Source organism: Balaenoptera musculus, chromosome 20 (genome assembly GCF_009873245.2).
Source record: "Balaenoptera musculus isolate JJ_BM4_2016_0621 chromosome 20, mBalMus1.pri.v3, whole genome shotgun sequence".
NCBI classification, from domain to species: Eukaryota; Metazoa; Chordata; class Mammalia; order Artiodactyla; family Balaenopteridae; genus Balaenoptera; species Balaenoptera musculus.
The window spans coordinates 37,706,673-37,732,645 of NC_045804.1; the positions used below are offsets into that span (position 1 = coordinate 37,706,673).

Below are 25,973 nucleotides of genomic sequence, written 5' to 3' on the forward strand. Positions count from 1 at the left end.
CAGGTCGCCAGGAAGAGAGGAATAGTTCACAGTGCAGTCGTGCAGACAGACACAGTGCCAATAAGTTGCCAGAGTGTAAATTCAACAGTGGAGACACACTCATGGTGCAAAAGTGAAGGTAACTCCTTCTGTAGTAAAGTGAGGACAGGGCGGGGGCCTGGGAAGGCTCCTGGAGAAGTGAGGCCTGAGATTTGGGGGAGAGAAATAGAAAATTTCCAGGCTGACGATTAGGGAATTGAGAGAGATGGAGAGGCGTTCCCAACGAAGGGAATGGCCTGTGTAAAGTTTCTGAGTCGTCTTCAGAGACCCACAGCAGAGTGTAAGATGCTGGGGTGGTGGGCAGCCAGGTAGGAGGTAGAATGACATACAGGCTTTGAGAGAGGACCTACCAGGTTTCCGGATGAATAGGGAGACGATGTTGGTGTGCATTAGGACTTAGCAGGCTTAGCAACCTTCCTTCAAAGCCGTGCCCCAGACTGAGAGCTGGAAGAGAAAAGTGTGAGCCATAAATCCCCAGCTCCTCCTGCTGTGCCTGGTGCTACAGAGCCGGGAGTCTCCACGGCTCTCCAGTCCCACCGCTGCGACCCCGGCTAATCCAGCCTCCTGGCCCATCTGACACACACTTCCACTTAACATTTTGTTAGCGACTCTATAAACGAGCTCTCCCTGACCTTCAATCCCTGGCTAATTGCTGGTTTCATGCACAAGACTAGCTTAATTTTACGTGATAATTACCTGAGAGTGGCGATACATATGGCATTGCATGTTCAAAATGTCAGGCCTGGAAAACTACCAAGTGGCCATAGTCAGGGGCAAAAGGAGGAGGCAGCTGGGCGACGGGGACCTTGGAGAGGCAGCCAGGGGACGATGAGGCCACCAGGGGAGAGGGGAAACGCCCAGTGCCGACGAGCTCTGGAGAACTGGGGCTCCAGCCTGCAGTAGGGCCCGGAACCCTCTGCTGGCCCAGCGCACCAAGGGGCACAGGTCAGAGGAGCAGCACACACATTTCACAGTCACACATGCACACGCACACGCGCACACACACACACACACACACACATCGCAGAGAAACACGGACCAGGTCAGAGGCACAGATCATGAATGCTCTCGGTCACCCACCCAGCAAATGCTCACAGACCACCTACTACATGCCAGGCAGTGTGTGGACACCTGCACCGGTTTCAAATCCCCACCCCACTCAGAGAGGTTGGGAACACTCGGAGGGCAAGTTTGGGTTTGTCACACTTATCTGCAGGGATGTTACCGGTGCTGCATAAGCCAGGTCCAGGAATGCTAAGTGGATGGCAATTCCTAGCACAGTCCCATTTGATAAAGAATTGCCCACCCCTGGGAGTTCCCCAGCGGTCCAGTGGTTAAGACTCGGTGCTTTCACTGCGTGGGTGCGTGGGCCCTGGTTCAGTCCCTGGTTGGGGAACTAAGATCCCGTATGCCGTGCGGCGCGGCCAAAAAAAATAAAGAATTGCCCACCCCAAACCCAGCTGAGAACCCCCAGCTAAGCCAGGCCACAGCCATGAAGAAGACAAGGGGCCCCAGCCCTCTTGGAGTTTACCGTCGGGGAAGGACCATGATGGCAAGGGATTACAATGCATGAGATGTGAGTAAGAAAGAGGACTCAGTACATTTAGTCGGTGGACTAATAAAGTCCAGGGTTCAGAAAAAAACCTTAAAAAGCACCATGTGTCTGCCCAGCATCTCCAGTTCATGCCTAGTGCAGTGCTTGGCACAAAGATAGACAAATACCAACTGGTATCCGTGTGTCTGTACGACGTGCCACACACCTGGGTGCACACGTGCTCTACAGAGGGATGCCCTGGGTTCACTTTTTTTTCATCATTCCAGAATACAGGGCAAGGCGGGTGGGGGGCCAGGGGTGGTAGGACAGGCAAGTATAGGCCGAGAAGGAGAAAGGGGGCCCCTGGCCAGCTGGGAGGGCCTGTCCCCGGGAGGCATGTGTACACACCCAGTCACACGCGCACAGGCCACAGGATGAAGTCAGAAGCACAGTCCCCAGATTAAGGTGAGTTCTAAAAACCCCTTTAGCCTCCTCACGCGTAGAATTGTGCACTCCTGAGCTGTGCTGGAGTAAATTACTTGCTTAATGAGATTTCAATTAACAAAAACAAATTAAAATCACTTTGGTAATTAAGCTGTTGTGAACCTCGCCAGCAGCTCTCCCTCAGACCTCAGATATTCACGTGGAGGGGGCTGGGAATGGGGTCCGCAATGGGTCAGCAATGCTGCGGAGGCCTCGGCAGAGCCAGAAGCTCCCCGCGCTGGGGGATCCACCCCAGGATCCTGGAGCTTCCTGGAGCTGTTCTGCAGGCACCAAAAATGTGGGTGGGAGGGAGGGGGCAGCACCTAGCAGCTGAACTTAAATTCAGGCTGTAGCCCTGCCACTTGGCTGTGTGAGCTGGGGCACGTTAGTTGGCCTCTCTGAGCCTCAGTTTCCTCATCTGTGAAATGAGGGTAATAATGGTGCTTACATCATTGGGTTGTGGGAGGATTAAGTGAATGATGCATATAAAATATTTAGAAGAGAACCTGTCCCGCAGCAAGCGGTTTTTTTTTTTTTTAATTTATTTATTTTTGGCTGCGTTGGGTCTTTGTTGCTGCGAGCGGATTTTTCTCTAGTTGTGGCGAGTGGGGGCTACTCTTCGTTGCGCACGGGCTTCTCATTGCGGTGGCTTCTCTTGTTGCGGAGCACGGGCTCTAGGCGCACAGGCTTCAGTAGTTGTGGCATGCAGGCTCATAGTTGCGGCTCGTGGGCTCTAGAGCGCGGGCTCAGTAGTTGTGGTGCACGGGCTTAGTTGCTCCGTGGCATGTGGGATCTTCCCGGACCAGGGCTCGAACCTGTGTTCCCTGCATTGGCAAGTGGATTCTTAACCACTGCGCCACCAGGGAAGTCCCCACAGCAAGGGCTTTTAATCCACTTTTCCCTGTATGGAAAAGTGGATCATTTGCCCTTCACAGGGTGATCTTTCTAACCTTGCAATTCGCATTGTCCTGACCCCCAAGCCCCTCCAGGGCAGCCCTGTTCCTCTGAGTTAGGTAAGTAAGGATCTACAACAGAGGTCCCCTTGGAGGTGAGGTTTCCGCCAGGTTCTGTCTCACCCTGGCCCCATCTCTTTCCATCAGAGCCAGAAGCTCAGATCTGGGAGCTATAAAGTTTTTTTATTCCTAGGTGGCCTGGGAAATACTCCTTTTCTTGGGTTGCAAAATCACCATATCCTCCCACATGAGAAGCCTGAGAGTCAAGGTAATGCAGGGACCACTGGCCTCATTGCACAGATGAGGAAACTGGCTTAATGACTTAGCCAGTGGTTGAAAGGAAAGAACAGTTCTCAGTGCTGGCACAAATACACATATTTAGTCTTGTGAATTTTGAATAATAAAATTTTAGTTTCCATTTTTGAGTCACTCTTTGCTACTTTCATTCAGAGGGACTAAAACAGAAAATTAAATTTTTAAATTTATTATTCAAAATTCATAAAACTAAGTAAGTGTATAATAAATCTAAATCAGGTTTTGAATGATTTCTTTGGTTTTTAAAGTTTGTAGCACTTACACTTGAAGTTATTAAAGCAAAAACTGCACTAAGCCTCTTGGGATAGATATTCATATTATATAGGTGTGTTTTATATATATAAAACATATATTTTATTTATGTAATATGTATATACATATAAATATACACACATCAAATTTTTCTCTGTAGCGGTTGAAATTACAGATGGTTTTATGTGTTCACTTATTCACCCAACAAATTTTTTTTCATATCATTATACTTAGCAGCAGCTTTTTTTAGTGCCCATGAAGTGCCACAATCAGCAAGCCAGACTCGAACTTTGTTTCAGGGAACTTATAAATTGTTGGTGAAGATGGACATTGGACATGAAACAATGAGGTGAATATTCCAGAAAAGGAAAGGCAGGCCTTGCAGCCTATTACAGAAAGGGCACTCCTGGGGGTGGGGGTAGGGGTCTGCAAGAAACATTTATTTCTTTTGTAATTGGACTAAAATAAGACAATTTATGTATGCATGTGTGTGTGCATATATATATATACATATATGTAATATTTACATTAATCCCAAGAGTCCCATAACTAGTTAGTAATAGAACTAAAAGTAGACCTAAAAGCCTTCCAGTTCCCAGGTAAAAGTGGTCCCACCATCTGTGCACCTGTCAGACAAAGGAGGTGTCCTATTCACACCTCCATGCCACATAGAGGTGCACACACACGCACTAAACAGACCTCAGATCATGGGGGGCTCCCACCCTCCCGTCATCTGTGGAAGAGGAGTCCAAACCCTGCTTGGCCTGAGCTGCCCCCCACCCTCCCTGCCAGGCTGACCTCTAGCGGTCTTTCAACCTGCCCTTCCAGCCAGGCCAAGGAAAGAACACCCAATCCCCAGGACATCCCCCGCCTGTTTCTCCCACTCCCTGAGAAGCAGCGCTAACCTTGCAGCCCCTCCCCTGCAGCCCCCTCTGCCCTGGGGAGAGAGAGGGCAGGCTGCCATCCTCCAAGCACCCAGCTCAGGTGAGGGCTGCTAAGGCTGTGACGGCCCCCACCTGGAGATGCGGCCAGAAGGGTCCTCCTCTCCCCACCCAGACTCCATGTATCATATTTTGTGCTGACTTAAGGCAACCAAGAGAGGAGGACACAGAGTTGTACTTTCCAAGTAGCTGGAAACCCTTAATCAATGTTAATTGGCTCTAATTAGCATATGTTAATTAATGATATTTACTACAAATTAAAGGTATGAGTGCTCCCAGAGGGTTTCCTGTTCATCCAATTAGTGCCAATTAGTTGCAATTAACACATGTAAATGAGATTTCATTGAACCCAAAACAAACAGCACAGAATCTCTCAGATTCCCTCTTGCACCTTTTCAGTCAGCCAGGGATTGGGGTAGGGGTGGAGGGTGAGAAGTGAGGGTGCGGGTGGGGAGAGAAAGAGAGAGACCCTTGGGCTGACCTCCTGGAGCAAGAGGCTGACTCTCCACGCACCAGGGAGGAGAGAAGGAAGAGCCAAGTTGGGCCAAGCAGGCTGTTGGACAAGTCTGGCTGCCCTGAGGGCAGTCTCCCCAGGCCTTGACTTTGCTCCTGAGGGCCTTGACTTTGCTCTTGGCAGGCCATCCCTTGGGCATCTCTGTACCTGCCAGGGCCTCACCCAGTGCATGGAATATAGTAGGTGCTCAGTAAAAATTGGCAGAATAAAAAGTTGGTTCCTTTGCATCAAGGGCCAATATCTTTACGTATAAAACTAAAAGATGCATGGACCGGGAAAACATGCAGGGTTCTCTTCTCCATAACATCTTCCCAAGAGCTCTATCAAGGAGCAAGACACTGTTTACCTCTATGACATCATTTTAATATAATCTGCGTATGTCTATGGAGATTTTACTTTATTACTAATGTTGCTATTTCCTAATTTTATTTCCTTTCTATTTAACTACTAGCCGGGGCCTAAACCACTGACATGGTGGTAACTGGATATAAAAACAGCCAGAAGGAGCTACCATGGACAGTAAAATGCTACCCCAAGTTCTCCATCCCATAGAAACTTTCATGAAACTGTGATATAAGATCTAGCTCCCAATAAAGTGGTCATTCCTAACTCACTTTGCTACCTTCCATTAAAGTTGACATTCATTATTTTAAAATATTTGTTGTTCACTGTGTGTCAGGTACTGTTCCAGGGGCTGGGGAGACGGCAGTGAACAAAACATCTACAAATGCCCGCACTCGTGGTACTCACATTCCCTCATGTATTATTACCCTGATGTATCTAGATTATTGATCTGATGTATCTAGAGTCAGAGAGACTTGGGTTCATATCCCAGTTCTGCCTCTTAGCAGCTGGGGAGAGGGGAGGGCAGGGTACTTAATCTTTCTGGGCCTCGGTTTATTTATCTGTCCCATGGGTACAATAATATACCGATCTACCTATCTTTTTTTTTTTTTTTAAAGGAATTCCTTTATTTTTATTATTTATTTATTTATTTATTTTTGGCTGTGTTGGGTCTTCGTTTCTGTGTGAGGGCTTTCTCTAGTTGCGGCAAGCGGGGGCCACTCTTCATCGCGGTGCGCGGGCCTCTCACTCTCGCGGCCTCTCTTCTTGCAGAGAACAAGCTCCAGACGCGCAGGCTCAGTAATTGTGGCGCACGGGCCTAGTTGCTCCGCGGCATGTGGGATCTTCCCAGACCAGGGCTCGAACCCGTGTCCCCTGCATTGGCAGGCAGATTCTCAACCACTGCGCCACCAGGGAAGCCCCCCGATCTACCTATCTTACAGTCATGTTATTGGGAGGATTAAGCCTCCTCCCCTGTCCCATTCCTTGGCAGGGCAGAATTTGGAGTTAAGCCACAGGGAAGGTAGGACAGAAGAAGGTAAAACTCAATATGAGCCCACAAGTGAAAGTCTGATTAAGTCTACATCAAGTCATCTCCTTATCTCCCCCATGCCTTGCTAAGTAAGTAGGGCAGGGAGGAAATAGGTTCAGAAAGGGAAGTGCTTCCTGGGTCACACAGCTGCTGAGCCCTGACCTCTGCTCCTCTTGGTACATCCTCCTTCATCCACGGCCTGTGATGAGAGACATGAGTAGGGTCCAGAAAGGGTCACTCCACCTAGCTGGAAGCAGGGATTGGCCCACGTGTGCCAGGATGAGCCTGGCCCAAGGTGAAGCCTTGCACACCAGGCTCCAGGACCCCTTCAGCTCAGCCAGGCCTCCCCCAGGCCAGAGACCACATCCCCACAGCTTTTGTCCTCTCCGTCACCATCTCAACTCAGCCCCCCATGGACCCGCAGGCAGGGTGTTCAATCATTTCAAAGTGCTTTACTGTCCCCTTTATAAAGCAAGAGAGTCTGCCTAGATGACCCTTTTCAGACCTTATGTTCTAGGACTTTGGATCTCCTCTGAAGCATACAGGTTCTGTCTCGACATTCACAGCTGACAGGCAACAAAAGAAGCCTTGATTTCCCTCTTCCTTTGGGGATCCCTCCACCTGTGATGGCCTAAATGGGTCCCACTGGGTCCTTTCCTATCTCTCTACAGCATCCTCCCCACTACCCCAACCTTCTCCTGGATAGTGATGAACCACGAGGCATGGTCCCCAAGACACCAGGCCAGGGGGAAAGTTCTTCCTCGCTCTGATCAAATCAGTTGATTAGGAGGCCAGTGGGAGGAACGGAGAGGGCTGTGCTTAATAAAAAGAGCTCAGCTAGGTTATCTTCCAGGAGGGGTGTGCGGCCGTGTAATGGATGTCTGCATGGGGCCTTCTTGGGGCTCAATATTTCTTCCCCACCTCTGCACCCCACCCCAGGGCCAGTAGGAGATATTGAGGGGGGTCTGGAAACAAGCGGAAAAGACCCTTTTCTGACTGTGTCTCCTTCCAGCAAAAATAGAACCACCACTACCGGATGCCCACTACGTGCCAGTCACCGTGCTGGGCCATTAACTTGCATTATTTCCATTTAGAGGGGATGGCATTTGCTCCATTTTCATCTCCAGGTGCCGTGGACATCTTGGGCTGGGCCTGGCTAGCTTTGGGACCGATGATCAGCCGCATTTGGCCATGGAAGGTAGAGCAGGAAGGCTGCACTGAAAGATGAGGAAAGTACCACCTGCTGCGTCCCCCCCGCCCCCTCCCCGCCAGCAGGCGCATGCGCGCACGTACACATGCGCCCGCACGCACTGTTCGTGTATGCACACGTCCCCTCCTCTCTCCCGGCCAGATGGACGCTGGCTGTACCAGTTGGCAGAGGATACCTCTAGCGGGACGAGGCTGCCACTAAGAAGGCTGGGTGAAGACGCTGAAGAAGCCGGGGACAGAGCGGGGTGAATCCTCCGTTTTCAAGGACAAGAATGTTGCCTGCAAACCAGGAGTTGTAGGTGCCCAGGAAACTCTAGGATGGAGACAAGGGACACAGGCGAAGTGTCTGCGCTTTATCCCACTAATGCCTCTTGATAAGTGATATCTCTCGAAAGGCAAAGTTCCTGAGATGAAGCTTAACCTGGCCACTTTGGGAAAAAAAAAACACCTGTGCTCCAGGAAAGTAACAACAGAAAATAATTAAGGTCTAATAAGGTCAGTGTTCCACCTTAACACCTTTTCAGTTCCAGTTAAAACCTCTACTAATTTGCCGAGAAAAACCAGCCTCACTTGGGTCTTATTATTTGAATCACGTCCTGTCTCTTAATTTAAACGAGAGACTCACATAAGGACTTTTTTTATTTTAAATTACAATGCCGACTTTCTTCCAGTTGATTACGGTATATGACTCTCTGTTGGAAGGCCATTATTTTTTGCTATGATTTACAAAGCATTTAAAGTGAAATCAATGTAATAAATATTGAAGTATTGTAATAGATAATTCCATATATTTAACGGGAGACACAGTGCAGCCCTGGTTTGGGCAGCCAGGAGAGGAGCAGGGAAAGGACGGGGTGGGAGAGTGACCTGATATTCACTCAAAGGGTGACATCTCCTCTTTTCTTCTGGGTTCATTTTGCCAGGACTCACTGAACCCCCCCTAAGGTCCTGCACACTGGACTTGGGACCATGGAGAGGTATGGGATGCCCAAGACATATCCTCCAGGTGCCATAGACTCTTTGGAGAAATTCCCCTGCAAAGGAGGGGGACAGTACTGAAGGCCACCAGAACCTACGTAAGGAGCCCTGTGATCGGGGAAGGGGTTCAGCAGAGGGAAAGACCTGTGTGTTGGGGGGAACAAGTCAGGAAAGGCATTCCCTAGCCTGTCCCCTTCTTTCCCTCCCCTACTCAACTCTTTCCTTCCCTCTCCTTCCCCCTCCTCCTCTCTCCCTGGGTTGAGCTGTCTCTAGGCTTCTGGCTGCAGCCAGCATCTGCTGGCCCCTGAGCTGGCCAAGCTTAGCTCAGAACAAACAGCCCAGTATTCAGAGCCCTGAAAGCCCTTGATGCGGGGAGAGGTGTGAAGGGGGAGATGGTGCACCAGTCTCCGTCAGCGCTCTTGGTATGTGACCTTGGGCTCGCCCCCTGGTAGAGACACCCCCAGCCAGGAGATGTAGATGCTCCAGGCCCTGCACACGTGAGAAGTCAAATTTGCAGCATCTTGCTCCATTTCTCTCGGCTGGAGTGCAGTGTCCGCAGTGGAGGCCAAGACAGCTTCCCCAATAGCCCAACTAGGGAGCCCTCCTACCTGCCCCTGCCCTGCCCGCCTCACCAATCTCAAAAGGTACCCACGAGCAGGTTCCTTTCCAGCTACCCCATGACCTACCCCCTCGTGGGGAGCACCCCCTTCTTCCCATCCTCAGAGGCATTGCATGTGGGTCACACATCTGTTCCCACGTGGGCTCTGCTCCCAGGTTCCTGGCTTGATTCAGAAACTCACGCCCACCAGTGAGGGAGGCACGCAGGGGGCACCAGCCTATGGGTTGGTCCCAACAACAAACCCCTAGTGCAGGCAGCGTGCTGTCTGCAGAACTATTGGAGCACTGGGGAGATCTTAATAAAGGTTTTGTGGACCGCACAGTGCAGGCTTGTGATGGAGCGTGGGTAGCTCCTGCGCACACACACACATTTAGCAGATCCCGTAGGAGGAAGATGTATTGTCCCTTGCCTTTCCACCCCAAGCCTGAACCCAAGCCCCAAGTCCCTAGCTCTGAACATGTTCCACCATAAATCCCAGGAGGGAACATACAGAGGGAAAGGAAGCAGAAAAAGGAGATTTACAGCAAACTTGCTTCCTGACACCTCTTTGGCCCATCCCATAAAATAGCAGTACCACCAGATAAATCACACAGAGTCTCAGGGGACCTTACCCTTGTCCTTGTGGGGTCTTTGGTGGGAGTCAGTAGTACGTGGTCAGAGGGATTCACCCAGCTACATTCTCCATGACAACATCAGTCCCATACGGCAAGGGGGGTCGGGTCAGCTCTAATCCTTAGAGTATGAGGAGGTGGAGAATGAGGGTAGAGGACATTAGCTATCATCACCTGAGAGAGAGCAAGGCATTAGAGATTCAGCATGGGCTTTGAGCAAATCCCAGCTCCAATTCCTAGTGGTGTGACTTTGAGCAAGTTACTTAACCTCTCTGGGCCTTGGTTTACTCCTCTGTAAAGGCAGGACATAGAATATCCACCTGACAGAATAATGTATGCCAAAGTGCCTGGCATATAGCAGTACTCAGAATAAGGTAACTATTCATAATCACAAACGTTTCCCCTCATCTAGGACACAAAACACTGTAGTAGTGTTCCCAGCAGAGAGGACTGAATACAGAGAGCCGGGCCCTCCACCGAGATGCCACACTGCCCCTTTCCTCTTTGGCTGTTTCGGCATGAGGTTAGAAAGGCAGGGCTCACAATGTAACTGTGGGCAGGTTTCTTCCCCTCTCCGGGCTGCAGTGCCCCACCTGTAAAGTGAGGGGGGATGGAAAGTACTTGGTCTTTAAGGCTCAGTCCCTCATAACGTCATAAAACCCAACAATTAGGACCAACTCCCAATGGGCTCTGTAACCAAAGAGGAGCAGGCAGGATGGAGGCTGCAGGCATGAGGTGGGCATGGCCATGCTGACCGGGCAGAAGCTGTCACCATCCTGGGAGGGGACAGGATGGTCCTCACAGTTCTGACCACCCCAAGCCAGAGACCCCCGTGGTTACGGTCTGGCTAGCCATTGATGTGGTCAGAGGCATTGCAGTGACTAACCTTCACCCAGAGGTGGGAGCTGGTGGGCGAGGCTGCACCCAGCCTCCTCCCTCGCCTGTGGAGAGACCCCTGCCTTCCCTCCTGCCTGTGTAGCCCCCTCCTCCCTGTCCAACATCCCTGCCCGTCTTCCCACTGCCCCCACCATGCAGGGTGACGCCCTAGTTCTTCCCAGTCTTCCGACCCCTGCCCTCCCTCCTTTCATCCTTCCTTCACTTCTCCTCCTCCTTTTCCACCTTCTTGATTTCTTTCCCTCTCTCTCCTCCTCCTCCATGCCCTCCCTCTTCCTCTTTCACTCCTGCTTCTCTGTTTTCTGTTTCCTTCCTCTTCTTCCCCCCCGTTGCACCATTTCTTCTCTTTTCGTCGTCTCCCAGCTCTCCTGCCTCCTTCATTTTCTCCTCTCTGTGTCTGATTCATGGAGCCAAGGTGGCACTGCCCTGAGGGAGTGAGTATGTGTGTAGGGGGAGGGGGGGATGGAAGGGGCATGCTCTGGCCTGAGCCCCCCACCAGTATCTCTCCAGCCGCAGGAGGATTGGAGTTCACCCGCAGGGCAGCTGTCAGCAGCTCAGTGGATGGATGAGTGAAAGTGTAGGGGGTGGGGAGGTGAAGGTGCTGGGGAGGGAGCTGTCTTCAAATAAAAATGAAAGGAGTGTGGTGGGTGAAATAATGGGGCTGTTTAATAACAAGTCCCACCCAAGGCACCTCTGCCCCAGGACCCAGCCCTCCTGCCCACCTCCCTTCCCCATCCCTGAAGTCCCCTCATCACAGAGGCCCATGAGTGTCCCTGATCTTTTGGACAGGCCAGACAGCAGGAGACCCCCAAGTGCTAGGACCCCTGACCCTCCACCAGCTTTCCCCATCTCCCACTGAGGGGCAGCTGGGATTGGGAGCCCAGGCAACCTGTTCCCAGAGTGGTGTCTGAGCAGATTAGCACCCCAAACCTGGCAGGCCTATTAGGAGGCCTTTGTGGAGAAGGAGGCAGGGGAAGAGGAAGGGGATTTTCCATTCTCTGAGCAACTGGATTACACAGGCAGGGGATCAGGGGAGAACTCATTGCTTAAGCTGCCTCTTCACAGCCCAGCCTCTGCCCTGGCTCTCAGCCTCCTGCATTCTCAGCAGGGATCTCGGTGAGCCTTGCCTTGCCTGCTTTTGAGGTGCCTTTTTTGTGATTTGAGTCGGCCTTGAGGGCAAAACCAAGTCTCATCTCCCCCCACCCCCCCAGAGCTATTACACCAAAGAGGGGCTCAAAGGGAAACAGCTTGCTGCCACCTCTGCCAACCCTCACCTCCCATGAAGACCTCAGGTCTGGAGATGGATCCAGAAGTATGGCTCAGAGAGGTGAAGTGACTTGCTCTAAGCCTCACAGCAAGTAAAGGGGTCTGTGCCGGGGAGTGGAAGGAGCCCAAGGCTGCTCTTCTCCCTTTACTAGAAGTGAGCTTCCTCACCCCCAACATCACCTTTAAAGGGAACAGAGCCCTGCTCCCATTCCGTCTCTGAGGTTGCAGGGGACCAGATCATAGCAGATGGTGAAGGGGAGGGGAGGGGAGGGGAGGGGAGGGGAGATGGAAAGGCGATTAGGCTTAAAGAATCTGAATTCTTCAGGTCTAATCCCAGTCTTACCACCAACTTGCTGTGTGACCTTGGGCAACCCAGCGCCCCTCTCTGAGCTTCAACTGCCTTATCTGCAAAACGGAGATAACATCTCTTTCAGAATTGTTTTGAAGGTACTGGAGGAGCATCAAGCATAGCACCTGGTACATACTAGCTGCTCAAAATGATGGTAGGAGCAGAATGGGAGGTGATTTTATTTCCTTTACCCGGAGCTGTGCCCCTTCCCCGGAACAAGGGGCTCCAATGCACATTCAGGCAACTGGTTCTTCCCACTGAGAGGGCAAATCCATCATGTTCAGCAACTGTTGGCCTCCCCCACCTGGTGTAAGGTTATTGGGGGGTCATGCCTCCACACCCTGTGTCCACTTTCTAGAAAGAGGCCCAAAGCCTGCCACCCTAGCCCTGTATGGCCCCTAGAGGCCTTTTGCTGAAAAAGTGGCCTTCTCTGACCTTTCCGATGGCCTATGTTCTTTCCAGCCAGAAAATTCTATGATCCTGTGACCCCTGAAAGCCCTGCCCTGCTAATGGTTTTATGATCTTCCCTATGGAATCCTCTCTTTGCCCTCCCTAACCCCCAGTCCCCTTTCAGTAGGTCCTAGTCAAAATAAACAACATTTATGACCAGAGCAGGATTCAAGGTCTGCACTGCAAACAAATGTGGAGCCCTTTGAAGGTGCCTGGGGAATCCATCACATCCTGGGGTGTGATGCTCCCCAGGCCCAATGGGAGGTGGGCCCTGGGAAGGGGCACAGGCGTGGGAAGCTGGGCTCTGGATCTAGATTTAGAATCCAAGGATCCTGAGCTGCGTCTGGGGTTCCCTCCTCGGCACCAAGTCCGGCCTCCCTGCGAGGGAAGGTGAGGAGAGGGGGGAAAGGACTGGGCAGGACTTGAGATGTCCTCTGTGATCAGCAACCTTTCTTGCCCGGTGTGCAGGCCCCCTTGGGGGCCGAGACCAGATTTGGTATGTGGTCAGGGGAGAAAATGAAAGGAGACAAAATGAAGGAGACAGGGAAAAATCGAGGCAGTTGGAGAAAAAGCAAGCATGAGCGGATGAGAGGGTGAGAGCCCAAACCACAGGGCTCTCTGGCCCCATCACGGCCTCCAGTGCTCACCTGGACAGTAGAGCAACGGTAGGTGCATTGGGACAACCTTCCGAAGGAAGAAAACTAGTCCAAACGCCTTCAGGAGAAAGATCAACCCAGCCTGGCTTGCCTCCTGGGCCGGCCAGCAGAGCTACAGAGAGAGGGAGATTGTGGGAAAGAGCAAGAACCAGACTCCGTCCTGAGTCTCTCCGGGAGACCCCTAACCTGGACTCCAGTGAATGATAACACTGATGGAGGCGTAGGAGCTCTGCATCCAGAATGAACACCTCTTCCTCCATCCCACCCAGGTGAAAGGCAGAGCCCCTCCCCTACGCTCTGTTAAGCATCCTCCAACTGAGAAAGGGGCCCACAGGTGGCAGCCCGAGTCGCCTCATCTCTGCCTCCTGCTTGCCACGTGGCTGAGATGCCTCAGCTGGACTCCGCCTCTTCCAGCAGGTGCGGCTGTGAGCAGATTTGTTTTCGAGAGGGACCGGCTCTGCCTGGGGACTGTGGTTGCAGAATATTAAGGTAGGATTCCCAAAGGCCCAAGTCTGAGAGCAGCTTTCTAGGACACGCAGCTCAAGGCGTTTTCTTCAGCTAGCACACCAGCCTCCAGAACTGGGGCATGGGCCTAGGGGCTGGTGTTCTCTGACTCAGGGCTGGGGCAGGGGGACTTTCCCCAGGAGACCTGTGCCTCATCATTCACCCTACTAAAAATACCACGCTACCTGACAGGTTGGGTGAGGAGCCAGACAGGAAATATGTGCAGTTAACAAGGTATCGATCACATTTATTAGGGACCCACTTATACTATTCGCATCTATGGCAGATAATTAATATATGGAAGATTGGAACAAAGATGGAAGGGAACAAAGAGGGAGCTGGAAATGCAGGCCTGAGTTCTTCCAGCATAAATAGAATTTGTTCAAAAATTATCCTCTTCCTAAACTGAAAGAAGAGTAATTTTAATGACTTGTTATGATCTTATACAAGTGAATTAGAACTTTCGGCAGAGTACCCTGGTGCCCAGCACAGTGCTTTATAAATTAAAAGGTCCTCCATGGCATAGAGTTTTAGGGCTAGAAGGGCCTTGGAGAGCATCTAGGCCAGTGGATTCCAACATTGGTTGAACATAGAATCACCTGGGGCACTTTTTTTTTTTCTGGCCGCACCGCTCGTCTTGTGGGATCTTAGTTCCCTGACCAGGGATTGAACCCGGGCCCCAGAAGTGAAAGCACCGAGTCCTAACCACTGGACCACCAGGGAATTCCGTGGGGCACTTTTTAAAAAGTGAAATGCCAGGTACGTACCTCCAGAGATTCTGATCTAATTGGTCTGGGGTGGAGCCCAGGTGTTTTATTTTTTAAAAGCTCCCCAGATGTTTCTACTATGTAGGCAGGGTTGAGAACTACTGGTCTAGGCCAATACTTCAATTAACAGATGTAGAAACTGAGGCCCAGCAAGCCGGTTACCTAGGCTCACACAGATCACTGGCAGCAGACCCAGGACCACAGAAGCCAATCAGATATCTGCCTCATTTGTTAAGTGAGCAAACAAGAGATTGATCCTCTTTTGGAGGCATCTCTTTCTGCAGAGACCAGCTACCCGACCCCTTCCTGCCATCCCCACATTTTCGTATTATCTTCATCAGAGGCCGGGCGGGCTGGCATCTTAACCCTACTCCTCCTGGCCTCCCATCCTGAAGGCCTCAGGGCTCATCCAGGACAAACATGCAATTCAGACAATGTCCACCAGGTCTGGAGAGGAACAGGGCAGCTGTGGCACCTTGGCCATATGGAGTGTCAGTGTGTACCCAGGAGCAGGGGTGTGGGAGTATGTGTGTGTGCAAATGTGCACATATACCTAGATTCACACTTATGTGGAGAGGACTCTCCTGCGTGTGGGCATGCGTCCTTCCAGGCATGTGTGCACTCTCACCGAGAACACTTGCATGTGGACATGTAAGTATCCACGTGCGGGATGGTACACATGTTCACATCAGCATCTGTCTACGCAGCAGGGTAGTTATGGGAGGAGATACGCGCAAATGTACCAGAGAGTCTAAAATGCTGGTATATGTGTCTGTAATTGTGTACTAGTGTATAAAGCTGCATCTACGTTTACAGAATCTACATGTGCATTTACTGGTGGAGGCCTGTATATAACAATAGGTACGTGGCCAGCTGGCCATATGAATATGTGTGACTGGCAATCTGTGTGTTCAGGGTACAAGTTTATGTGGAGAGAGAAAAGGTTTCTGCTGTTTTCATCACATTTCTCCTAAGGAATCACTGGGAAATGTATGTGTGGAAAAACTGTATCTTTCGTGCTTTGATGTATCTGGCTTATATAAACAAAACATGATATTGTGCCAACTGAGATGCTACACATTAACATCGTGTATCTGTCATTGATAGAATTAAATAAGCCATGCAAGGCCCCGAAAGCATTTCTTACAATTTTATTTAATACTGTTTCGGCCAAGCAGGTTTGGCAAACGCCACGTACACACTGTAGATTACCGCCACAAATGCATAATTTGTAGGATATAATACACAACACATGAGAAGTGTAACAGAGGGGCATCATCTAAAAATTCCAACAGTCCCCATGTTTCTTTGGGCTCAACTTAGTCCCCTTCCTTCCCCAAACCTGATTAAAACCCATCCCTTCACACTTCCCTAGGAGGTCTCTGCATTTGTGGTGAAGAGAGATAAAATGGAGGGTGAGGATTTGGGGTGGGGGAAGAGATAACACTCTTAAGACCTGGTCTCTGGAATGTTTCTACTCCTCCCCAGTCTGTCAGAGGCAGGCTCAAGCCCCAGCATGTGTTAAAACAGGGAGGCCGAAGAAAGCATCTTTGTAGGTTTTGCAGCCCCTCGGGTTGACTGACGAAGTTATTCATTCAGAATGAGTAAAAAGAGCATTGAACTTATCAAATTGGTAGTAAATCCTTCATTAAGAGATTCATAGAAATGGTTCCCTGCTTCTCTTTCTTAAGGAGAAACTATATCCTCTCTTGAGCCCAAAGGAGAACGACCTTGCACATAGTTACAGGCCCACCAGCTCCCCTTTCAAAACGTGGGCTGACCCATGGCCTGAAATGTCAGCTAAATTATGAATGGCCTGAGAGAAAAGAAAAACTCAAGAGCTGGGAAGGCTGGGGTCCAAACTAGAACATGAGCAAGAAAATGGGAGAACCACCACTGAGGGGTATCCAAGCGGAAAATGCTCCCTGCCCAGCCACTGGGCCACGAAAAGAGGTCAAGATCCCATGTGGACCCTCCAAGCCCTGTTCTCTGGGATCTCTTCTTACCATCTGTGGGCTTCATTTTGGCTTGGCGCTACCAAGATTGAGACAAGGAACTCCCTACACCTGCCTTCCTGTGTTCTAAGTTTCTGTAACTTCCCTCCGACTGAGACTCCGGAGGCCTGTAAGGTAAAGACAAGCAGCCTAATTTGAACAGCGATTAGTACCGCCTCCCCCCCCCACCCCCGCACTCCCCAAATCCTCTGCCACCTGCAGCAAAGCAGTCATCAGAACTATCTTTCCAGACAGCCCCCGGCCCCTCTCCGCCAGCAGTGATATCAGCCAACCTGCTTCAGTGCCAGCACCAAAGAGTACTGTATCATCTTCACACGCTGAAGTCTCCAGAGCCTGACGCTGTGGGCTGGCTCCTGAGTGAATAAAGAAAAAAGAAAGTTTCCTAATGTTTGGATTAGAAGTAAGAATGGGGAAAAGCATCCATCAATGTGTGTGCCCCTCCCTAGCAGGCGCACGCGTGCACGTGCGCACACACACACACACACACACACGTCCATGCAGACAAATCATGAATCATCTCCGTGGCTGAACACTTTAGCGTTCAGTAATATTCTCAGAGGCCCATGGTTTTCAGGCAAATCCCAGGTCTGTGCACAAGGACACTGCATAAATCCCTCCCCTTATGAAAGGCAAGTCTGAGCAGATGGGACCACTCTTAAGTACTGCAGAGCCCTCCCCATCTCTTGAGGAGCAGCAGGGGGCCAGCCCTACCAGCCCAGAGAGCAGAGATCTACAGAAGCTGCTCATTTTGAAGCTAATGTTCACATCCCCAACTTATCTCTCTGAGGGAGGTGTCCTGTTTGACCACACAATCCTCCCTCCCCTCCCTCAAGGGGAAATCAGATCTTAAAGGGAGATTGGAGGAAACCACTGCAGACCAAGTGGTGGCCAGAGTTGTGAAAGCAAAGATGAGCATCGGAGAGCGGTCCAGGACTGGGAGGAGGTAAGAGGCAAAAGGGCGCCTCCAACCCAGTTTCTTTCCATGCTAAGTCTGGGGAAATAACCTCACAGCAACTCCACTTTCTGATAACCTGCCTCATTAATATTTATTCAACAACAGATTTTTTTTTAAGAAGAAGGAAGGGCCAGATAATTAAACACTCGGCAGAGGTTGAGGCTTCCCCCCCGTTCTCTGTCCAGCGCCCCGCCTGCAGCCTAGGCCAGATATATATGCCACACCATCTACCACCCAGCCCCTACTCAGCTCCCCAGGTGTGTCAGAAAGAAATAAGGCAGGTGGATGGAGAGAGAGAGACAGACCTGGGCACCCCAGGTGCTCCCCAGGAAATGCACGGACTGTGAAATTACACCAGGGCTGGACAACTTACCACCACGCTGGAACCCTTGGGGTACTGAAATAATTAACTTGCTAATCAGCTACACCTTGCTCTTTCCTTTCTTCCTGGAAAAAACAATTGCAAATCGCCTTCACATCAGGTTCCTATGTCAGTTACTTGGAGACAAACGATGCTTTGGAAGAAATACACTCTCTGCCTGCATTTAAACTGAAATGGGTCCTACCAAGTGAGGCCTCCTCCTCCTCATCCTCCCCACCCCTTCCCACCAGGCCTGGGGGGTGGGAGTGCATAGGGACAGAATGTTTCTGGAGAGACAGAGTTGTTTTTTCTGTCCATGGCACAGAGCTTTTCCACCTCCGCTATGCTTTCTCGCTGTCGGTCCTCTTCAGCCTGCTTGCTGACACTAACCAGCCAAGATCCACATGGAGAAAAGAGGATTGATTAGAATCGTAATAATAATCCCTGGCATTCGTCCGGCTTTAGCGTTTACAAAGTGTTTCCACACATTATCTCATTCGGTCAGAGGAGGTCGGAGCTAGAAGGAACCTGAGCAATTATGTAGCCAAATTCCCTCGGATTACAGATGGGGAAACTGATGCCCCAAAAGGTTCAGTGTGTTCCCCAAAGGTCATGGCTAAGGAGAGTGTGGCCAGGTCCCCATGTTCACTGTCCAGAGACCCTGTGCTGCCTCCCATCCTCTGAAAAGAGGGAAAGGGCATGATCACCTTTCTGCTCCACTGTGGATGTAAACCAAGAAAGCAAAAAATTACAAGAGTAGGACATGAGAATGAGTAAAAGCTACTCTCATAAGACATGGTTTGTGGGGGCTGGGAGTGGAGGAGACTAGTGGACATGCTTCCCTGCTGTCTTTGTCTCTTCACTCCCCCTTCTCTCCAGGTTTAAAAATATGAACATTATGCAGTTTGGGATCTAAGGCTTAATTCGGCCACAGGTCCCAGGGGAGGGGGGCCGGGGTGGGAGGTGCTTTCCTTGGATTCAAATCTGGCACCTACACTCCCAGGATTCACAGCATGATGGGCTCACGTGTGCACACGTGTGTCCACTCAAGACATTGGATTTAGTGGTGAAAAACAGGCATCTTGATCCTTTCACAGATCAGATGATTTGCAAATTAATAGCTCTGCCCCCACTCCAGGCTCTGAGGAGGTGAAAAAAGATTTCTGGTGAAGGGAGAAACAAGAGTGGGAAAATATCAAATGGGACAAGGAAGCAAACTGACATTGGATTCTATAGGAAAATACTTCCCTGTGAATGGCACGTGTGTATTTCGACGTGGGTCTTGGCATTTCCATGGGGCCGCCTTGCCCCTGTTGCCCCAGCCTCTCGGAAGGTAAGCCGTTCCTTTGTGTGTTCCGTTTATTACTAAGCCCAACTCTTTTCCCTCTAAAACTCCTTCTTCTCCCTGTTGAGCTGACCATGCTTCTGGATTTATGAAGAGAGATGTTTTAGCAGAAATCCCCCAGAGTGGCCCATCAGCCCTAAATCCCAGGCCCGCTCACCCCCCCAAGACCCCATGACACACAGCATGCCAACACGGTTTCCTCTTGCCTATGCATTAGCCATCCATTGTGGCAACCTGACATCTCTCACACATAAAACCGTAAGAGAGAAATAAAATATCTGTCTCTTGGCGAAAATAAAGCTTTGCCTCCCTCCTGATGTATAGGATATAAAATAAAGCCGCAGCTCCAATAGTGGCTTTTCCTTATGCCAGAGTTGCCTTTGCACACACGGAGACAATGAAGACGGATGGTTTGGGACGAGGCCCAGCCTCCTGGGGCCGCCTTCACCCTGTTTTATTACCGTCTCTGCCCCCCACCTGTCTTTTTCTTTCTTCTTCACTTTCTTTCCTTTCTGCTTTGGATGTGCCTTTTATATGCCCTTCTCTTTCTTTCCTCTGGAACTTTATCCCTCTTGCTCACTTTCTTTCTAAAGCATGACGGCAACAGGGAGGGAAGAGCCAAGTTTCTCACTTTCTCAAATACATGCCCGCCATCTCTCCCCACCTCCCTCTTCTCCAGACCCCCAACTCTCTCCGGACTGCCAGCCCCTATGACGAATTTTGCTGTTACTGCTTGGGGATTTGCTTTGGTCAAATGTACAAATGTTCCCAAGGGACAATTAAAAATGTATTTAGTTGGGGGAGTGGATTTTTTTTTTCCTGAGGAACTGCCCTCCCCCCTTTCCTCTCCCTAGACTGGGTGGTTTATGGATCTCAGCAATTATTTAGCCTCTGAGGAGCCAACAGAGCAAAGCTGCCACCTCGAAGGGGTGAGAGTTGACATTCACCTCCCAAACCCAAGCCTCAAAGATGCATCATCAGACAGACTGTGGGCCTTGGGCCCCTTCGGGCCAACTCAGCTACCAGAGGTTTCGTCCCAGTGCAACCCTCTCTCCCCTGCCTCTTTCCCCAGTCCTGAGAGCTGAGGGTGCTGTGGGGAAAATAAGAGGGGCCCCTCCCTGTGCTCACACAGAGAGACAGAACCGTCGCCCTCGCAGTCACAGACATGGTCACCTTCCTGCCCTCCCACACACTTGACACTCTCTCCCACGGTACATAGCGGCCACCTTTTTTCTCCTGTCCCCAGAGGCCTCACTCCTGCCAGGTGTGCGTTGCTCCCCTCTTGTGTCCCTCCACCCAAGTCTGAGTGGGTTTGTCCCCAGAAGCTTCTTCCCATCCTTGCCCTGACCTCATTCCCTCCTGCTGCTTCCTCATTCGAATCTTCGCCTGCTCTGCTAGGGGCTGCAGGACACATCCCAGGTCAGGGAAGAGTAAGTGGTGACTGAAAGAAGGGGGTGCAGGGTCTGGGCTCCTGGGGGAACAACAGGGAGGGGGAGCTTTGGTGTCGCCTGGAGGTAGGCAATGTCCAGCAGAGGGGCAGTGGGTGGCTTTCAGCCTCTGAGATTGATGAAGGGGGTGTGTGTGTGTGTGTGTGTGTGTGTGTGCGCGTAGGGCTCCTGGGCACCCCTAATCTGAGGAGAGCTTTATTAGTGCAAACATGGAGGGGCTGGTGAGGCAGCAACATCTATGGAACTCTGTCCCCCAAAAAGGCGGGGCTTAGAGCTGCCAAGTGCAGAAAGAACTCAATCCCAGTCCCAAAGATGGTTAGCTTTGGGGTGTCTTTCTCTCTCTCTCCCCACCTGATGTCTCTCCAGATATCAGCAGTGACCACCGCCATTAGGTAAGGGGAGAGAGTCAATTAGTGAGAGGATTAATTACTCGGAGGCACGAGCCCCGTTTGTCTTCCTTACTGGCTGTGAGTGTGTTCAGACAGAGGAACACGGGCACGCACCCAAATACACATTGTTGTCACGCTGTCTTAGACGTTTTATTTATTTGTTGGATTCCTGCCCAGAGCCGCTCACACGCTTTTCCACGGGCTCTGAGTCTCCCACCAAAAAGGCCGCCTCCTTTTCTCCTGCCTGCGATCCCGACTGTCACACACCAGACACCCTCCAGTCACTGCCAGGACCCGCCCGCAACACCTGCTGGGTCCTGGGCTCTGAGCCTCTCCCTGCCACCTTTTTTGTCGCTGGGTTTCTTTTCCTCCACTCCTCCACGCATTTCCCCCAGTATGTCTTTCCTCCTTTTATTCCCCACTTATTTTCCACAGTCCTTCTCTGTTTTCCTTTGGGTTTCTGCCCTTATTCGCTGTTCCCATCCCCCTGCCCTGACTTCTTTCTCTCTCTGTCCCGCCTTCTCCAGCTCACCCTCTCCGTCCCAGACTCTTCATGTCCTGTCTTTGCTCCGTGCGGCGGTGCTGACTTGCATCTGAGATCACCACGCTCGACCTGGCTCCCCGCTTCGTGCCCAGGGTGCCTCCAGCCCTCGTGGGAAGCCTGGCGTTGTTTACCCAGCCCGAGCACGCACCGTGAAGGCCCGGCCGGATGCTGCCCTTTCCTGGCCTCGAGGTCCCCCGCCTCCCCCAACCCGGGCCTTGGAAACATGGCTGGGGCAAGTACACAAAGGGGCAGGGTGACAAGACCCCCAAACTTCTCGCCTTCAGTAGCACACTGACCCAGGAATCTCGGGCAAACCCCCTAACTTGGGTTTCTTCCCCGGGAAGGAGCTAATACCGATCCCCCCTCTTACTATGTGGTTCTGGGCAGGTTGCGATAAAAACTGTAAAGTGCTGCACGCAAGTAGATCATTTCCAGGAGAGAGTGTTGGAGTGAGATTAAGGCAACCCGAGGCAGGAGCAAACGAGAGAGGGCAAGGAGAGAGCGGGGAGAGGTCAGATCAGATCCCAGGGACTCGGGCCAGCTTCCTGCGTCGCACGTGTGGCGTCCTCACCGACTCTGTGCAGAGCTTGCGTGGCCTCCGGTCCTGGAAGGGTCCCGGACGCGCCCGGCTCGCTCCCTCCTCCCTCTTCCTGGAAGGTGGCGGCTGGTCGCGCCCTATTGCTGCGGGCCGGGCGCAGGTACCCATCTAGAGCCCGCTCCGCCCCAGGCGCCCCCTTTCGCGGCCTCACCGCCGGTTTCTGGAGGCCGCGGGCTGTACAGGAGCGCCCTGGGCGAGGAGGGAAGCGGCCGGGGCGGTGGGCGTTATCAGGACCAACAGCAGCCGACCTTGTCGGCAAGCTCGGGTCCTTGGGCCTCCCAAGCCACTCGTCGGGGAGGGAGGCCACGTAGGGCTCGGAATCAAGGAGGCGGCGGGAAGAAAGGGGGTGCAGGAGGGGGAGCCTTCAGCCCCCCAACTGCAGGGCGGCTGGGAAGAGCTGGCAGAACCCTCCCATCCCCCGTTTCCGGGCCAGGTCCCTCCTCTTGGGCTGATCCTCAAGGCGATTCTCATAGCGGAAACCTGTGATGTGAAAGCCGCTTCCAGGGCCCTCTGGGGTCTTTTCCAAGGACGTCTGGGATGAGGTCCAGAGGATTCTGCGGCCACTGAGCGATGACTGGGCGGCAGATTGCCCCTCCCGGCACCCGGTGCAGAATTTACACCACCTGGCAGCCGTGCGCTGTGCGTGGTTGTGGGTATGGGAGACGTGGAGAGCTTTGGGTAGAAAGCGCCTGCGGACTTCAGGACGCAGGCAGTAAGGGTGGCGGAGAGGGTGAGGAGGCAAGTTTGGTGCTCTTGGCTGAGCAGACATGGGTTTAAAAGCAGAGCTGAGCTGAGAAGCTTCGGAGACGGTCAGTTTTCTCTCCATGTCTCTGCGACCAATTACATTTTAAAATAAAAGCTCAATGGAAATAAGAAGAAAACACATTAATCTACTGTGCTGTCGCCTTGGAGGCGTTAAAATTGGACTTAAATTTCTAGAATCAGGAGCCAGGAGGCGCGCTTCGAGTTTCTCACCCCGACGCCCTGCGAGACACCGGGGTTAGTTCCCGAGGACCTGTTTACTGAGCCATCTGGACCCCGGAGCCCGATGGCCTAGAGTCCGCGTCCTGCCCTCGCCCTCAACTCTCTTGCCGCGCTAGTCCGCCCTCAGGGAGGGACCCTCTTTCCCCCACGTCGAGGTCCCCGCACCCCCAAACGGCTGCAGCAAACCTCCTCCAGCCCACTCGAAAGGAGACGGCAGGCCTCGGGTTCAGGAAGGGCCGGCAGCCGGGTCCAGCTGTCGCCCCGTAAGTCCCCGCCGACTGCCCCCCACCCCCGCGGTCCCTCTGCTTTGCATGAGAAGGAGCCCAGCTGGGGCGGGGGCGGGGTGGAGCCACTCGGGACAGGGTCCGCTATAGATTCCAGAAAGGGGCGGTTGAGTTGAGGGCGCTGGCGGCGAGAACCAAGACAGCTGGGGGTGTGGGGGGGTGGTGGGGAGAGCGTGGAGACCGCTCACAGGACCACCCCCTCCCGCGGGCCTCACCCGGCGCAGCGGACTGGGGAGGTGCCTCCGGGTCAGGGTGGAGGAGGCGAGGACCCCTCGCCACGCAGCTCTTAGCGCCTCCCCGGGTCCTGGAGTACGGGCTACGGGTCGGCTGGCTCCTGGAAATGCCGGGTCCGCGGGAGGAGCACAAAGCCAAGTCGCATCCTTCGAAGCCGCCCTGCTGGGTTGGAGAGCCGCCCTCCGCATCCCCAGCTCTGCCCTGAGCCCCGGCCTGGGAGAGACCCGCGTAGGGGGCTGTTGCGAGAGACAACCAGCCCCAACGCCGCCCTCCCCGCAGTGGGGAGCCAGAGGCCAGGTGTGTGTGGAGGAGGTGCGGAGAAGGCGAAAGGGCCCTCGCGCCCAGAGGTCAAGATGGGCGGAGCGCCAAAGAGCCTCACTGCCGGCCTTGGCTTCGGCTTCCAGTGAAAAGGTGACGCGGGCGGCAAGGCGGGGGCTGCCGGCGGGCCTCGGGGGTGCAGGGCTGGGCGCGCGGAGGCTTAGAGGAAGGAAAAGAGTGTTGGCAGAGCCCTAAAATCCCAGTCCACAGAGCGCAAACCAAATTCGCTCTTGCGGCTAACCGGTTCGTTCGAAGAGGGTATTCCATTTTGCAAAGAACTGGATTCCTTGCCTGCCACGTTCATAACAATTGCATTGCAGGGCGCATTTCCCCCAACTTAGCTCCGGCCGTGTGTGAGATGTCTGAACCCAGCACCGCGTGGGGGGTCAAAAGGCCATTCTCAAAATACCGGCTAGACCTTGCTGGCTGGCTGCGCATCCTTATTTCCTTCCACACTCGGGCCGAATGCGCCTTTCTAACACCCCTGCCCCCAAAAAACAAAAACGAGGAGCAAATGCGGGACTGCCCAGCCCTGCCACCTTCAGATTTCACTTGGGGAGAAGTCCCGGTTAAGCATAGAAATGGTGCTGTCGAAACGGAATTTGGTATTTGACTGGTATGGGCCGCGGAACTAGAGTGACTCTTCGAGGCTAAGAGTCTCAGGACCCGGACCCGACCCCCACTTCTGGGAAAATCTGCCCCCGTGGGCAGTGGTCCCTAGTTTATACCCTGAGGAAAATTAGGGAAGTATAGGTTGCCTAAGACGTGAACTACTGGAGGTTGTTCTGCGCTTGTCCGGGGAAGCTGGTGCCAGCCCGGAGCCTGGAAAAGGGGACAGGGCGGCCGGGCCCGTACTCTGCACACCCCAATCCTCTGCAGCCTCGCCGTGGAGCCCCCAGGACGTCCCCGTTCCCACCGTCACTACCGCCACCCCCCAGCCGCCGCTATTGCCCCATGGTTTCCCGCCTAGTCTTTTGTTTTTGTATGGAAAAGGTGTCTCCGGATCACAGTTTTCTCACAACTTCTCGCCGGGGTTGCAACTCCTCACCCGAGGCGCTTCCCCACCCACTCTTTTCCCCCGCCCCGGCGCCGCGCCTCCGGTCTCCCCCGCCCCACCAGGAAACCGCCGGAATCAACTTTCCAAGACTGCGCTGCGGGAAACAGACACCCAGATCTCCCAGAGACCCGGACCCTGTGGACTTTGGATGGACTGGGGGAGGGGGCACAGAAGGAGGGACCGGAGGAAGGAGATTCTGCTGCCAAACGCCCTCCCCCGCCCAACTCCCCCAAAGACAAGCGCTGCTCCCGGGGCAAACTTCTAGGCCAAGAAAGCAAGAGGAAAAAAAAAAAAAAAAAAAAGCCAGCACCCGCTGAACTGCAAAGCCAAAGAGTGCACCTGGGCCGCCGAGGCTCCCGGACCCAGCTGCACCCCAACCTCCCACAAGGCTCGATCTTGGGTTACTGCCCCTCTCCGGCAGAACTCTGCCCTCCGCCTGCGCCTACTCCCGCGCTCTCTCAGTCTCTCCCACCGAAACCGACGCCTTACCGGAGCAGCAGGGGACCCGGGCACCTCGCTGCCCGCCGCCCGCACCGCGCCGGGCCGCGGTTGCCGCCGCCACTGATCCTCTAAACGCGGTCTCCCGGCACTCTCCCCAGCCGGGGGATGCAGAATGGTTTACAGAGGGACCGCGAGCCGCTGATTGGTCGCAGGCCGCCGTGACGTCGGCGGGCGCTGCATTAAGGCGAGGGGGCTTCCAGAGCCCAGCCAACAGCCAGGAGCAGTGACCGA

General features: G+C 52.9%; 1 long non-coding RNA gene across 1 annotated transcript; it reads right to left on the minus strand.

Annotated features, from left to right (window-relative positions):
• Positions 1-25,874, minus strand: LOC118887430. The gene is made up of 3 exons (XR_005018000.1): positions 25,731-25,874; positions 390-483; positions 1-184 (listed from the first exon to the last, which is right to left on the minus strand). It is a non-coding gene; the product is annotated as an uncharacterized LOC118887430 (long non-coding RNA).
• Positions 25,875-25,973: the final 99 nt, after the last annotated feature.